This window comes from Erithacus rubecula (assembly GCF_903797595.1).
Source record: "Erithacus rubecula genome assembly, chromosome: 5".
In the NCBI taxonomy this organism is placed as follows: domain Eukaryota; kingdom Metazoa; phylum Chordata; class Aves; order Passeriformes; family Muscicapidae; genus Erithacus; species Erithacus rubecula.
Window position 1 is genome coordinate 65,452,766 of NC_136687.1, and position 14,236 is coordinate 65,467,001.

Consider the following 14,236-nt stretch of genomic DNA (forward strand, 5'->3'; position numbering starts at 1 on the left):
CAGCAACATTACCAGGATTAAATTTGTTCAAGTTTGATTCAGCACCTAAGTCACTGATAGAACTCACATTTGCTTTGCTGATGCAGCATCAAACGAAGATCAAAGCAAGCCTGCAGCTCTTAAAACAGAGAAGATTTCAGAAGATCTGAAATAAAAGGGAACCAAACCCTTTACTCTAGCAGACAGAACCACCTATTGGTAAGGAAGATATCCTAGAATTGTATTATTTTTTCCTGAACTGTGAAGGCTGTGTAAAGGTTTTTTTACAAAATACACACCACCTGGAACTGTTAGCTCTGTGTTACAACCTTGCCTGAAGTGAGAAGGCAACTACTTCTAAGCCAGAACTGCATATACCTATCCACCCATATCCCCCAATACACTCCCCAAACTCATGCTCTTGCTGGGAAATAAGTGAGAAACCCAGGACTTGGGCTACAGCTGGCATTCTTCCCCTTCTACCTTTTTGAAAAAAACCAAGCAGCTCCAGTACCAGAGGGCTGTGCCAGATCCTTGCCCTCTGACAAGAACAACAGGAGCCTCACCTCCTGGCCTCAACCATGCCAATACCTCCCTCTATGAAGTTACAGACACAAGGACAGATGGCCAACTCAAACGTGCCTTTCTGTGCTTCCTTTCAAATCGCTCTGGCACGACCAGATGGCATTCTGTGTCTGCCTGGTATAATCAGAACTTACAAGTGGCTACAGCACTGCCAAGAGCAATCAATTCCACATCCTTTCAGGCACACTCTTTTCCAAAGCTGGGATGTCCATTTCCATGATGATGGATATCTGATTGAAACCTACCAGAGAGGAAAAAATCCCATGGAAAACATTCTAACTAAAGTGAGGGAATGAGAACAGTGATGTAGTCATGTGGAGTGCTGATAAGGCACTGGCAAGGAAAGAATAATTTCAGTGTTTGTCACTGTGAATGTAGATCTGTGACCATAGAGTTTGGATTCTCCTCTATTAGTGGTCTCTTCACACCATGCAACTCACCAACAATTTCAGTAATTGTTACTAAAACCTCAGAACTTAGAGAGTCTGACAGAAAGCCCTAAAAATCTTAGGGCTAAATCTAAACCTTGAGATAACAGAGTTGCTCTTCACTGGATTTTCCTTCTGCCTCTTACCCTAACATGTGTTTATATTTTTCCTTTCACTGATGTGAATTTTCCTTAATCACTTGTGATTCTGTTCTACATGGTTTTCACTACAGAGAAAAACAGAAAAAAAAAAAGGAGGTTTTATTTGTCTTGGTTGAGGAATTTAGCATCTCTGAAAGCAACACAAATAATTCTTATTAATTTTTCCCGTGTAATTCTGTAATTTTGACAGCTAACTCTTAATAACAGCAATCTTGTTATACTAATCACCAGTCTCCCTGGAAGATCTCATCACTGCTGACAAAATCCTATCGTGCCTTATAAACTTATCCGAATCCGCCAGGAGCACTTCTGGGAAGATCAATCTGTTTCTTCCTTGTGAACAATGGCACCAAAATCACCTACAGGGAGGACAGCTACTCACTTTGTGTTTCCTCTGCTGTCCTTCCCATTTCTGACAGGCTCCTCCTGAGCCCATGCAGTGTTCCAAGGCACAGGGCTGTAGGAGTGTGTGTGCAGGACTCACGGTGCTCCAGAGCTGCCAGCTGCACGGCCAGTTTGACAAGCAGAGACAGTGCAGCAAGAGCAGCTCTAATGAGCTGGGAGCCTTCCTCTCCTCTCTCCTCCTGCTTCTTTTTATTAGCTCATCCCTCCTTCTGCTACTGACTTTTCTGTATTACTGGCACCACGGATGCTATTGTTTCACTTCTACTCTGCTCCCACTTTATTTATTTTGCTTGTTTTCCTTACTTACAAATTACTGCCTTAGGGGAAAGAAATGTTTTGAACCTCTGAGCCAGTCTAATCTATTTTGATGCAATGGTTGCTCATTTATTAAATCAAGTTCTCTCTTTGCTGTGACTGCTCCTTCTAAGTTCTTGATTTCCACAAAGCCATTGTTTACTACTGTAAGTGATACAGAATGTTACCACAGGTGATAGTAGGACTGGATCAAAGAGCTGACAAGCCTTTACTCTGAAGTGCTGGCAAGCTGGAGGCCCCATTCAGTAACACAATGGAAGGCAGAGAGTAGGATATGGACTAGAGAACAAGAGCAACTTGACAAGGAAAGTCACTACAGGTTATCTTTCATGTACAGAGGTAGGAGAAATCCAAAGCATAGCAGCTTCCTCAGATCAGTAAATCTCACTCTTTCTCATGAAGGCTCTCTAATCCACCCCTGAGGTAGCCTAACTCTGATCTCACTTGCTACAGGGGATGGGAACAGCACCTTCTCTGCCTCTCCAGAAACCACAGCAGCAATGGCACGGAGCCCAAAACTTGTCACCTTTGACAGTTTCTTGGTTAACATTTTCTCATTCTGGATCTAACTTTTTCACTGATGTTACTTCTTGTCAGTTTATTTCTGCTTTCATCAATTAATTAAACAAAACAGACTAACCTGACATAAAAAGTAAACACTCACAAAGTCATGAGATTTGAAGAGGAATCTCATGAAAATTTATTTCCATCCTTTAAGCTCTAAAAATTTATTCTCTCTCACACAACCGAATATATTTTCTAGAGAAATTAATGAAACGGAATTAAGTGTTCTCTATACAACAAAAACCTGTTGAAAGTTCAAAGACTTTCTCAGGAACAATAAGGTGCAGGACATGGCAAACACCCATTATTATCTAAAATTAAGAAAACATCAACCAAAAGCCAAAAGGAAAATGAAAAGAGTTACAAATTAATCTGATTCTGTCCAAGGGCAGCAAACCTCAATATTACAGTTTTTTTCAGCAAAAGTGCACTGGCAGGCTGCTAATTTTTCTGGGCATTAGAGGAATACTAAGAAACAGAAGTTTTAATCATAAATGCAAACATACTAAAATGCTGTGGACATATAACAAACATCGGGGCAGCAGTATTCCCTCCTGTGTGCCACGTAGGAGATGAAGACAGCCCCCAAGAAATCAGCTTTAGAGGTGCAGCATGACTGTTCTTACTGATGCTGCTAACCACACATCCCTGAGATCCATTTCTATCCCCACAGCTGTCAGCAGAACACAGATCAGTTTACTTATTTAGTTTTCTAAGACACTGAATGTACTCACTGGCCTTCACAGAAATATGTCACATTGAGTTTTAGTGCTTTGCACTTTTCTGCCCTCTCCTCTTTTCTACCAACATCTGTCCATATATGTGCAATCCAACAGCAACCAAGAGCCTTAAGAACTGAAATCTCATGACAAATCAATGCAGATGGTGCTTGTAAATGCTTCAGTGAATCTGAAGAAATGGTCTGTGGACAAGCCCAATGGTAAAACTGTAACAGGCATAGGTGCAATTGTGCTACCAATAATTTAATTAGTTTAACTAACACAATCAGCAAACAGCAGCACTGAGTAAGAAAACACAGACTGGTTGCTTTGCCTCCTGGAAAGGCACAGGGGCTGGGAGGGAAGCAGGACTCCTCCACCACGTGCCATCACTGCAGCTGCTCTTCCACACTGGGTAAAGCTGGGAGGTGTGTGAGGTGTGTCTGTACACCTCACCCTGGCTACACCCCACAGCTGACAGACTCTGCACAACCAGAGCAGGGGCAGAAAGGCAGCGTGATGCACATTACTGATCCAGAAATAGATGGCAGAAATGCCACTTCATTTGGCCTCGCTCCTTAAAATGGAAAGAGCAATAGAAAGGACGTCTTTTGCCCATCTGCAGCACGCCACAGTACACTTAATGAAAAGGTTAGCATGTTATTCTAGAGTCAGAAATAACCAAACTCAATATAACGCTGCCAATAAGGGGAAGAGATTTACACAGGCTGTTGTTTCTCCCAGAAACTTCAAATGCTACTTTCTGCACTGGATTGAATTTGAGCTGCTGAAACAGTCCGTAGTTTTGATTTAGATTTTTCATAAATTGTACTTCAGGTGGAAATTCAGCAGACATTGTGTTCGGAGGATACAGTCTTGTTTGAAATCCAAAACTCTGTAATTCCCTACCAGCTGATCTACAGTTAGGAGAAAACTGAATGTAGTTTGGGTGTTTCAAACTTCATCTCCATTTCAAGTGGCACTTGACATTTTCTACATGCAGAATGGAATAAAGCAAATGCTGAAGGACTTGTGTGCTTTCTTAGGCTTGATAAGCACTACTTCAATTTTGACTACTTGGCCTGGTTTTGGCTGGGATAAAGTTAATTTTCTTCCTGGTAGTTGGTACAGTGCTGTGTTTTGGATTTAGGATTATGATTAGCCAAACTCCATGTGGTGTATACCAACATTGTTTGTCTTTTCTATGAAAAAACCCCCTAGAGCTCTTACTTCTTTGAATCAGCTGACTGGTTCTCAGTTCACTATCCTAGTCTTAATTTAGAGTAGCTCTACTGTTTTCCAAATACTCCAACTGCCTGCTGCAGTATTTAGACATGATAAATTGTATATACATTTTTTTCTGCTAAGTACTTGATTGTGTTTTGTTTTAAACACTTACTTCTAATAACCGAAAAACGTTATGCAGCAAGTTTTTTCCATGTAGCCAATATAAAGGGGCAATAGCACTGCTGTAACCAAAACTGCCTAAGAATACAAGCGAGGTAAGGCTTTGGTTTAGCACCTGGGAACTTGTGAGCAGGTTGGTCTGGACACTCCCTCTCAGGCAGGAGCAGCAGAACACAATGAGTAGCTTCTGCCTCCACCTAACTCTTTCCTGACTGGTTTTAAGACAGGCTTCATGCTGGCATTGTCACTTGGAGCCAAAGTTTAATGTCAAGTGAATAAGGACTTTGTTGGGAATTGCTGTTCTGTTTTAGAAGGTGCTCATGTTTGTGTTTTGCTGGGAGACTGAAACGCTTGGCAAGGACTGCTTTGTGGGTATTGTCTGGTTTCAGTACATCTGAAAGCAAGGGAAAAAGCAGCAAAAACACCAGTTTCTTTTCCACACAGAATCTGTGTGTGTACAAACTGCTCCCCACTATCTGATTTCACGTCTACTATAACTTGGGGGTTCCCTCCTTACAAAGCCATGCTAATAAATTAATACATTGAAGTATACTAAGATGTAACTCAAAGGATAGTTCAGGTCCCATTTTGAAATCTGACTGAAGCATTACAAGTATGGATTATAACTGAGGGTTGTGAAAAGCGAACTCAGTACAAGAAATACTTCCTCCTCCCTTTTCCTACCAAAAAGAAGTAATAAATTTTAAGACTCCAAGATGCCAGGGCCTGAACTTAGGTTCAGTGACTTCTAAAATTTCTCTAACATGCTGTGACTTTCAGGAGATTGCTCTCAGAAAAGCCTTTTTATGGCCTGGCTTTCATTTCAGCTCCCTGCATAAAGATTCTATTTAGAAAAGTTTCAAATGTATTCATGTGCAAGAGGCAGTTTCTCCTCTCTGTTTTTTTTTTGGACTGAGTGGGATTGAAGAAGGGCTGTGATGCTCAGGGCATTCCTTTTCATTCAATGCCTCATGCAGACAGACAAGGATACGCTGTATTTGTTTTAATACATCTTTGTGTGCTACACAGAGTAGTTTAATAGTGCTGTTTGTGAAGAATGCTTTGGTCTACATTGCTGCAGGCTAGGAAAGCTGTGCTTACAAATTCTAATGGAGAAGGATATAGAGCTATTTTTAGTTTACATATTGCAAGGCTTAGGATAGGCAGTAATACAGTCATGTTAGAGCTTTAAATACTGGTGATACAATCATGGAAATGTGTGGCTGGAAGCTGTAATACAACATTAATTATATATATATAAGCTTCACTGTAGTTACATTCAGACATTTTTCCTAATTTTCCTAAATACTCCCAGTCATGTTCCAAGGGGCACCAAAATCTAACTGTCCTCTTTGAAGGACCCTCCCTTTGTTTTCCCCAACATTATGGCATTTGACCTTTTCAAGGAAGCTGGTGAATAGAGCTGGATTGAGAATGAGAGGTTAAATTAGTCTCAAGATTAGAAAATTCAACTCTTTGTCTACAAAACTTCAGTAAGCTTCCTAATTCAAAACACATTTCCTTCTTCCTGTTTATCTGCTCTGCTGCCTTTTTGATCTAAAGAAGAAACTAGATTTCTTTGATGTGATTTGTGCTCAGCAAATTCATGCCGATGATTCTTCACAACCTTATTCTGTTCTTGAGCCATAAAAACCAAATGTTCCCAAATTTACCATGGTACCTGTCTCAATTTTCCAGTTACTCACACCTAGACTTGACTCTTCAGGTCCTCATCCTTGATCTCTGACCTCTGCCAGCCTGGTAGGACCTAAACTGTTCCCTCCAAGTTCTTTACAGCCTGGACACATTCCTTAATAATACAAAGGAATTCACAAAGAAATACAAAGAAATGGCTGAAAGTCAGCTAAACTCACCATCTTTGTCCTCTCTTACTCTTCCTGTAATTGTTTTATTCAAGTGATAAACTTCATGGTAGCAAACAGAAGATTAGGCAAAATGGAAATGCCGGTGACAAGAAAAGGCACAAGTCACAAATACACAGAGAAGGTTGCTTGATGTGGCTGCCACAACAGCATCAAGATGCTCACCATGATGAAAACCTGACAGACAAACTACAGGAGGAGGAAACTAAACCATGAGTAAAACTAAAGGATGGCAGAAATGGTGAAAAATACAATTCTAGATGATTTCTAAATATTTAGAGTCCACCTATCTTTCCAAAAAAGCAAAAATTATAATATACAATCCATAACAATGTATTATTCACATATTTTAGGTTTTGACTTGCTATTTTACTCAATTTATAAAATGTATTCATATATTAAATCAATCAGCACTTAATACAGGCCAAGCTGCATAGATTACTCAAGACTTTCTCAGTCTTCAGGGCTAATTTGATACAATCACAAATGTTAAATTTTCATTAGCCTGAAGTTAAAATGCATAACTGAATACAGCATAATTCTAGATAGAAATTATTTCTTTAAAAATGAAGACTAGGTTTAATGAAAAATGAAAATGGTACAACTCTGCCTAGAATGTTTTTCCATGCCACTTGGAGCTATTTTTCCATATTTTGTATTTAGAAAAATGGAGAAGTTCACAATACAAGCAGAGATTTTACCGCATCAGTTGGCTCTTGAAAACAGTTTCACTTCCCTTCACATTCGAAAGGCTTGCTTTTAAGAAAAAACAACCAAGCAAACTCTTGATGTGGCCTTTCAGTGAAAGAAAGGCTGAGACATGGAGCACCTCCTAAAATTTAACAGAAAACAGAGCCAACTTGCATTTGGTTCAAGACTGTACTGACTTCAAAGTGGGAGGTACATCACATGAACCACTACATAATGAAACAGATGGGGACCTAATATTCATCCCAAATTATAGTCTGACTCATGCAGTGATGTAGCAATTTAACATGTATGAATTGGAGCCCAACTGCATTAGGTGCTCCTGCAAACTCTCTCCGGATGGGATTGGACAAAAGCTGTGTGGACCCTGACTCAGACCCACAATGGCATCCCATGGGAATGTCCTAGTCCACATGCCCTGTGCCCAGCAACCAGGATGGAAAATGAGACCCTGAAATACCAGGTATCCTCAAAGTTGGAACTGAAACTTGACATACTTCAAAGTGCTCGGGTGATTCATTTTAAATACTGCTGATTTCTAGAAAAAACTGAGTACATATTAGATAAATTCAGTATATATGACAATAATACACAATTCATTAAGCGGCCACAGAAAATGTTTGCCACTGGTTGCTGAAGATTCTGTGTTTCTTTTTTCAGCCCAGTTGCAATAAACCACTTCTATTTATTGCCTAATAATTACAAAACTAATTACCATGTTTTTAAAATGCTGCTTTATAAAAGCTTGTAAAATCCAACATATTCTTATGGAGACTGTTAACAATGTTTTCTTTAGGATAAACATCTTAAATGAAAGTCAAAGGACTAATGATGTCTGAACACATCTCAACTTAATATTTTGTTGCAGGTGATTACATCAAAGACAGATTTTTCACTTTGAATAGATTTCTGAAAATGTGCCATAGAAAAATAACTTAGACTTTAAAAATCAACATTCTGGCATTCATTCAATTGCTTTGATATCTCAGACCCAGATCTACAAGACTAAAATGCTGGAAGGAAACTAAAATGGAATAAGGCATCAATATCCCAGCAGGTACACAATCCTCTACAGGTCAATGTTTTTAGTTGTCCCTAAGTGTTCTTGTATGTGTCACTAAATTTGTAACTTCTGTGCCACACCTAGAATTGATTCCATCTTCATGGAGCTGAGCAGTCTGATGGAGCATCAAAACATTTGACACCAGAATTCTGGGCTCCTTTTGCCACCACAGAGTTATTAACTTAACTTCTGGAGAGGGAAAGGATTAATATTTGTCCTTCTTACCCTATTCCTTTTATGTTAAGCAAAGACTCTACAGCCACTGAGCTGCCCTGCTGTGACCCTCCTCCCCAGCACAGGATTACAGCTGCTGGGAGGACCAAAGGAAGCAAAAGTTAAAGATGCCTTTGTTGTTTCCAGCCACTGCCATGATCTGGTCTTTTTACAGCCTGTAATGATGTTTTGCAAAGGCCTTTGTCCACCTGTGTCATCAAAGGAGGAACAGGCAATGTCAGATATTTTGCAATGGACTTACATACATGAATAAATTATTTAAATAATTTTCTACTATCATGACAGTTCAGTTCTAAATTCCAGCTAATCACAGTTCAGATTTTTCTGGCAGGATTTTATTGGATAAAGGTAGTTGTTTATTAATCTCCACTCCAAAAAAAAAAAAAAAAAAAAAAAAGAAAAAAAGAAAAAAAAAATCCATTTATTTCAAATTTCTCCAAATAGTCTAGGAGGAACTGTGCTGAAGTTTGCTACTCCAAATGTACTCAGAAATAGTATGTGAAAAATAAAATATAAAGTTATATTTTTAATATGGAAAGATAAAATGGAAATACCTACAAAATCTGCAGCAGTATTTTCTTGTGGAGCTACTTAAAACAGGTCCTGACTGACAGTATTTATGTCATATCCAATCCTGCAATCCTACAGATAAGCAATGGCCCCTTGTGAAGGGAAAAGGAAAAATTAGTTACCAGTCTATGTTTAAGTGTAAAACTATCAATGAGTTATAAGTTTATTATCTCTTCTGGGAAAAAAACAAAGGAAAATCTTTCCTTGCAACTGCCATGATGCTGAAAAAACATTCCTTACAGCAAACCAGCAACATGCAGGCAACTCCAGATCAAACCTTTTGACAAAGTGCCATTCCCTTTGAATAACAAAGCATAAAAGCTGTGAGTGCTCAAACCTGTCCAAACACCTCCAGCAGGTGCCACACAGGGTCATAATTAGTCATCCATTGTGCTTCTCACAATGCCAAACACTTCCCAGCACACAGAGGTACTACTGACTTAAAAGGAAGAACACAGCCTCGTGCTGTGAGACAAGTTGACTAAAGCAACCATAAAACACTGAAAAGTAAGAGATGTGTAAAATCCTTACAAATGAAAACAGGATCTGCTGAGATGTCTCCTCATTTTTTACCACTGCTGTTGGAATGTCTTAAAATAAGCCATTAAAACCAACCTGACACTGCAATAGTAATGAATTGCAGACTAGACTCAAAACACTCCTAAACAACTGCTCATGCAGGAAACTCTTGTGACCACTAAAATATCCTAACGATGGAGGTGTTCTGTCTTGGAGTGAGGAACCAGTTGAAAAAGTAAAAAAACATAGATTAGGGAGGTAGGAAGAAAGCAAACTGCTTTCCCAATTATCTCTGTCAAGGCTAGTTACTGCAGAAAAGGCTCTTCTTAAATATAGAAAGCATGTGGGAAGTAGAAAAGTGCAAGGTTTTAGTAAGTCTGAAGGTTGCATAATTGAATTTGATAAACTGACATTTTCCTAGGAAGTTTTAAGATTTCAGAAGATAAATACATAATAAAAATAAACCTAATTCAGCAGCTTTTGCTCTACAAAATTATATGCCTTCAACTTCAGAAACAACAAAAAAAACCCCAACTAATTTCTCCTGCCTTTCAGAGTGTAGTCAGTACTCTTTTTCCTGTTTATACTCTTCCTCAATACTTTCAAAAGTTATTTGAGAATTACAAGGCAATATTAGACTATGGAAAGTACCTTGTCGTGTAATTCATGATTCTGCCAATAGAAATGAAATGTAGTGACTAGACAATGGGGAATGCATTCAAACTGGCAGAGGGGTAAGTGGTAGATTAGGTATTAGCAAGAAATTGTTCCCTGTGAGGCTGATGAGGCCCTGACACAGGTTGCCCAGAGAAGTTGAGGCTGCCCCATCCCTGGAAGTGGCCAAGGCTGAGTTGGATGGGACTCTGAGCAACCTGGTCCCTGTCCAGGGCAGGGAGTTCAATGAGATGATCTTTAAGGTTCCTTCCAAACCAAACCATTCTATGAAGTCACCTGAATTTCATTAATCTGGAGTGATTCTATGGAGTCACGTGTTTTTCTACAAGCATCAGGTCTACCCTATCAAGAAGGAATAGTAGAGACAAATACCACACACCAAGAACCCAAAGGACACTTTTTGCAGTACCTGGATAGCTTCACAATAGCTCCCCCCTTTCTGACTCTTTAAAGCACAACATTATCATATTTCCACAACAGAACTACCGAGAACTTGCAGTTTATTCCGATCAGTTTCTATCATTTCAGGTTGCTTTTTAAAAAAATCTTAACTAATATGATGTATTACTAATTTCTGTCTCTTAGGTGTCTGCTGGTAAAAGCCACTTGAACAATCCTGGACGCTAACTTTTAAGAAAATTCCTGGATCAGATCCAGGATTGTGCACAGCCATTTCTGCTGTCAAAGTTTTGGTCCTGAAGTGGCCAGGAAGGCCCCAGTCCTGTAATCTGGGTACACCTAAAGTGCAGCCCAGACCTCTCCTCTGGCCTGACCCTGAGGTAGCTTAGTTACCTATTAAGAGTGAACTACCCAGTCCAGAAGCTGGTCAGAGCAAAGTCAGATTCACTTTTTACTTTTCAGGCAACAGTCTGGACACAAACACAAAGCTTCTGTCAAATATCACTTTTCCATTGAGAGCATAAGCTTGCATAGAGGAAATTATGATGAGTAGCCAGAAGCTGCAAAGTTTTAATTTGAAAGTAAAAAACCCCATACTTTTCTGTATTACAAATGCAGATGAGCTTTTCAAATCAGCACAGAAGCTTTAAATTCCAAAGCTGAAATTTCAAAAGGAGTTTGTTGGGAAATGAGCACTAAACCTCAGAACCTCAATTAGTGTTTAGTCACGCAACTCCTTATGAAGCCAACGAAAATCCTACCATGAAAGCTTTTTTATTTCTCACCTCAACAGAAATAGTCTATTCACAATGACACAGATTGAATAATTACTCAAAGCTACAGAATTCAGAGCTGTTGGCTCTCATCGATGGGTTACATCACATACTTGGTCTGTAGGTTGCCTTAGGCAACATGCAAAACTTTTTCTCCACTCTGAATAAATAAGCAGTGCAGTATCTGGAAAAAATCTGGCCTTGCCAGTGGTGTAACTCAGAACTAATTTGCTCATCAACAGAGATCTGAGGCCATCCCCTCTATAAGTTCAGTTCACAAAATGTGACATGAAATTAAGACTGAACTGTACTAGCATCTAATGGCACAGGTGACTTCTTCCAAAGAACAAGAGGCACCAAGTTAAAGACCAGAACCAAATGGTACCCATTTGTAACTTGCAGACAAGAACAATAAAGCCCAGTGTTTGGCCATTTATGCACTGGGATCTTGAAGACACAATCTACGACTTAGAAGCTGCCCAACCCATCACTTGGCAAAAGTGTGAAAAGCAAGAATTGAAGTCATCTGCAGCTCCCTTCCTCATCTAAACAAAGCCTCATCAGATCTCTTACACATAAATATTGTGTCTAGCTTATTCATTCACCAGGACTTGAAAGCATACAGGAGCCATCCCATCTGCATTTAGCCACCTGTGCCTACAGAGGCCACCTATTTTTGTCTCTCTAGGTCTGTAGTAGATAGAGATGGTCATAGGGCAGTTCAAATCCTCACTATGAAAATAACTAGAACTGAACAGCTTTTACCTCTAGTTAAATGGTCAAGTTAGCAGACATAAATGCTTACAACAGTTAAGCAGAAGTAGGCTGACAATTTAGGGAATTTTCCAGCTTGACAGGGCACCTGAGCTACAGTGATATAAATGAAATGCATTTCAATTTGATAGATCAAGCCCTTATTTTTTCACCTGTAGAGCCAAGAACAAAGCTATTCTTTTCTACTCAGAAATGCATCTGACCTCTAGAAACCATTACCCATTGTATAAAAACAGCTGTATGTGTGATTCTTCTCAGTGCTGTCAGTTTGATTTCCTAGAGAAGCGTATTTTTACCTAAGGAAAGACTGAAGCAGTTTTGCAGTCTCTCTACTTAGAGCCAGCATTCCTTGGTTATGTTATCTGCTTCATCTCTGGGCAAAATCAAACTTGCATTAATAAGCCACAACAATCATAGCTGCAAACCCTTACAGACTGTTACAGGTCAACTACAGAGATGGGAGCTTTCTGTAGTGCTAATGAAGGGCTTTGGGAGGTTACATTCCTTGAATGTAAACTTCCATTTCTTTCCCAGCTTTCTTGAACAAGAAACAAAAAATAATCAACCCCCACACTGCGCCTAGACTTGAATCTCCCTTGTTACCCATGTTCAGTATCAAGTAACTGCATTGATACAAATGCAGTTACTTCAGAGTCACAACACAGTAAATTAATATTAGACAATAGCCTCAAGATTTTTATTTTAAATCATGTCAAGTGAGAAAAGAGAAAACAGAGAATCATCTAGTTGTGTATTTTCACAACCATGACTGGGTTTGCTCTGTATGTTTTAATTGGCAAAAAGAAGGTACATAGCATAATTTCTGACATCAACTGGCACTGCTCAGTTTGTCCTCTAAAACTGAGCAGAGTTGGAAATCTTTCTTTTTCTACTCTCCTCCAAGAATGGCTCAGTCAAGATTTTAGCACCTCTGCTCTCTAAAAAGATTTGATGCTAATTCCTGTTACACACCTGGTGTCAAGAAGAGCAGTAAAGCAAAGCATCTCCTCATGAGTCTATGTCTGTCACACCATACAGGAGCTGTATTAAAAATATTTTCCTCATGCCTCTCTCATGCTGTGCTGGCACTCTCAGAAGACGAGGGAATCTCCCAGGGTGACACAATTATTCCTTATCTTTGACTTGACAAAGTTTAAGTTGTCAACTTGGCACTTTTTATTTCTCCTATCTGCAGGCTACAGAATATGCACAAAGTGCCCTGTGTCTCCCTTTGTATCTCCTAAAAACCCAGCAGCCACAAGTGTAGGATGTCTGCCCACAGTTCTCCCACTTTTCCTGTGATTGTGATACCACAGTGAAAAAGAACCTGGGGTGTTACTGAACAGACCCAATGTAACTGCACTGAAGCAGCGAGCTACTGCTGCTTTTGTATTTCTGCAGGTAACTGTTTACTTCTTGCATGTTGCTGTACAAAATTAATATTGCTGAGGGTGGCTGGAGAAGAAGTTAGATATGACCTAGTGGCCATATGCAGTGGTAAAAAACACTCAGCGGGAGTGAATTATTCAACTAACCTCAGCACCAGGCATAAGGGGCCAAGAAAGATAAAGGCTTGAATTAAAGCTTGAAAGGAAAAATCTAAAACCAACTGATTTGTGTGGTAGAATTGCAAGCAACTAAAACTACCCTTTAGGCAGAGATGTCCCCTAGGTTTTATTTTGGGGTTCTGGGCTTTTTTGCAGTAAGAAATACACTGCAAACCTTGCCCACAATGTCTGCACAGGGAGACAAAGGCTACATCAGAGTCTTCATTCTCCATTTAATGTTTCCTTAATTGTTTTCTTTTTAGCAATTTACCCAGATCTCAGAGGTTGGAAAGCCTGAGCAAAACCTGGACAAGCTGTCTGGAAACAACTCTCAAGAGACATAGAGTGGTCCAATGACAGTCACAGAACATTGCCATCAGAGCTAGAGTCTCATTTTCAAGGTTGTTTTACACATTAGATGATGCATTATCCACTGAATCAATGCCTCAAATATCTCTGGAATGTTAGAGACTTAACAACAAATTCTTCCTTAAGAAGCACATCATCTGAAGCTAAAATGCCTCAGAG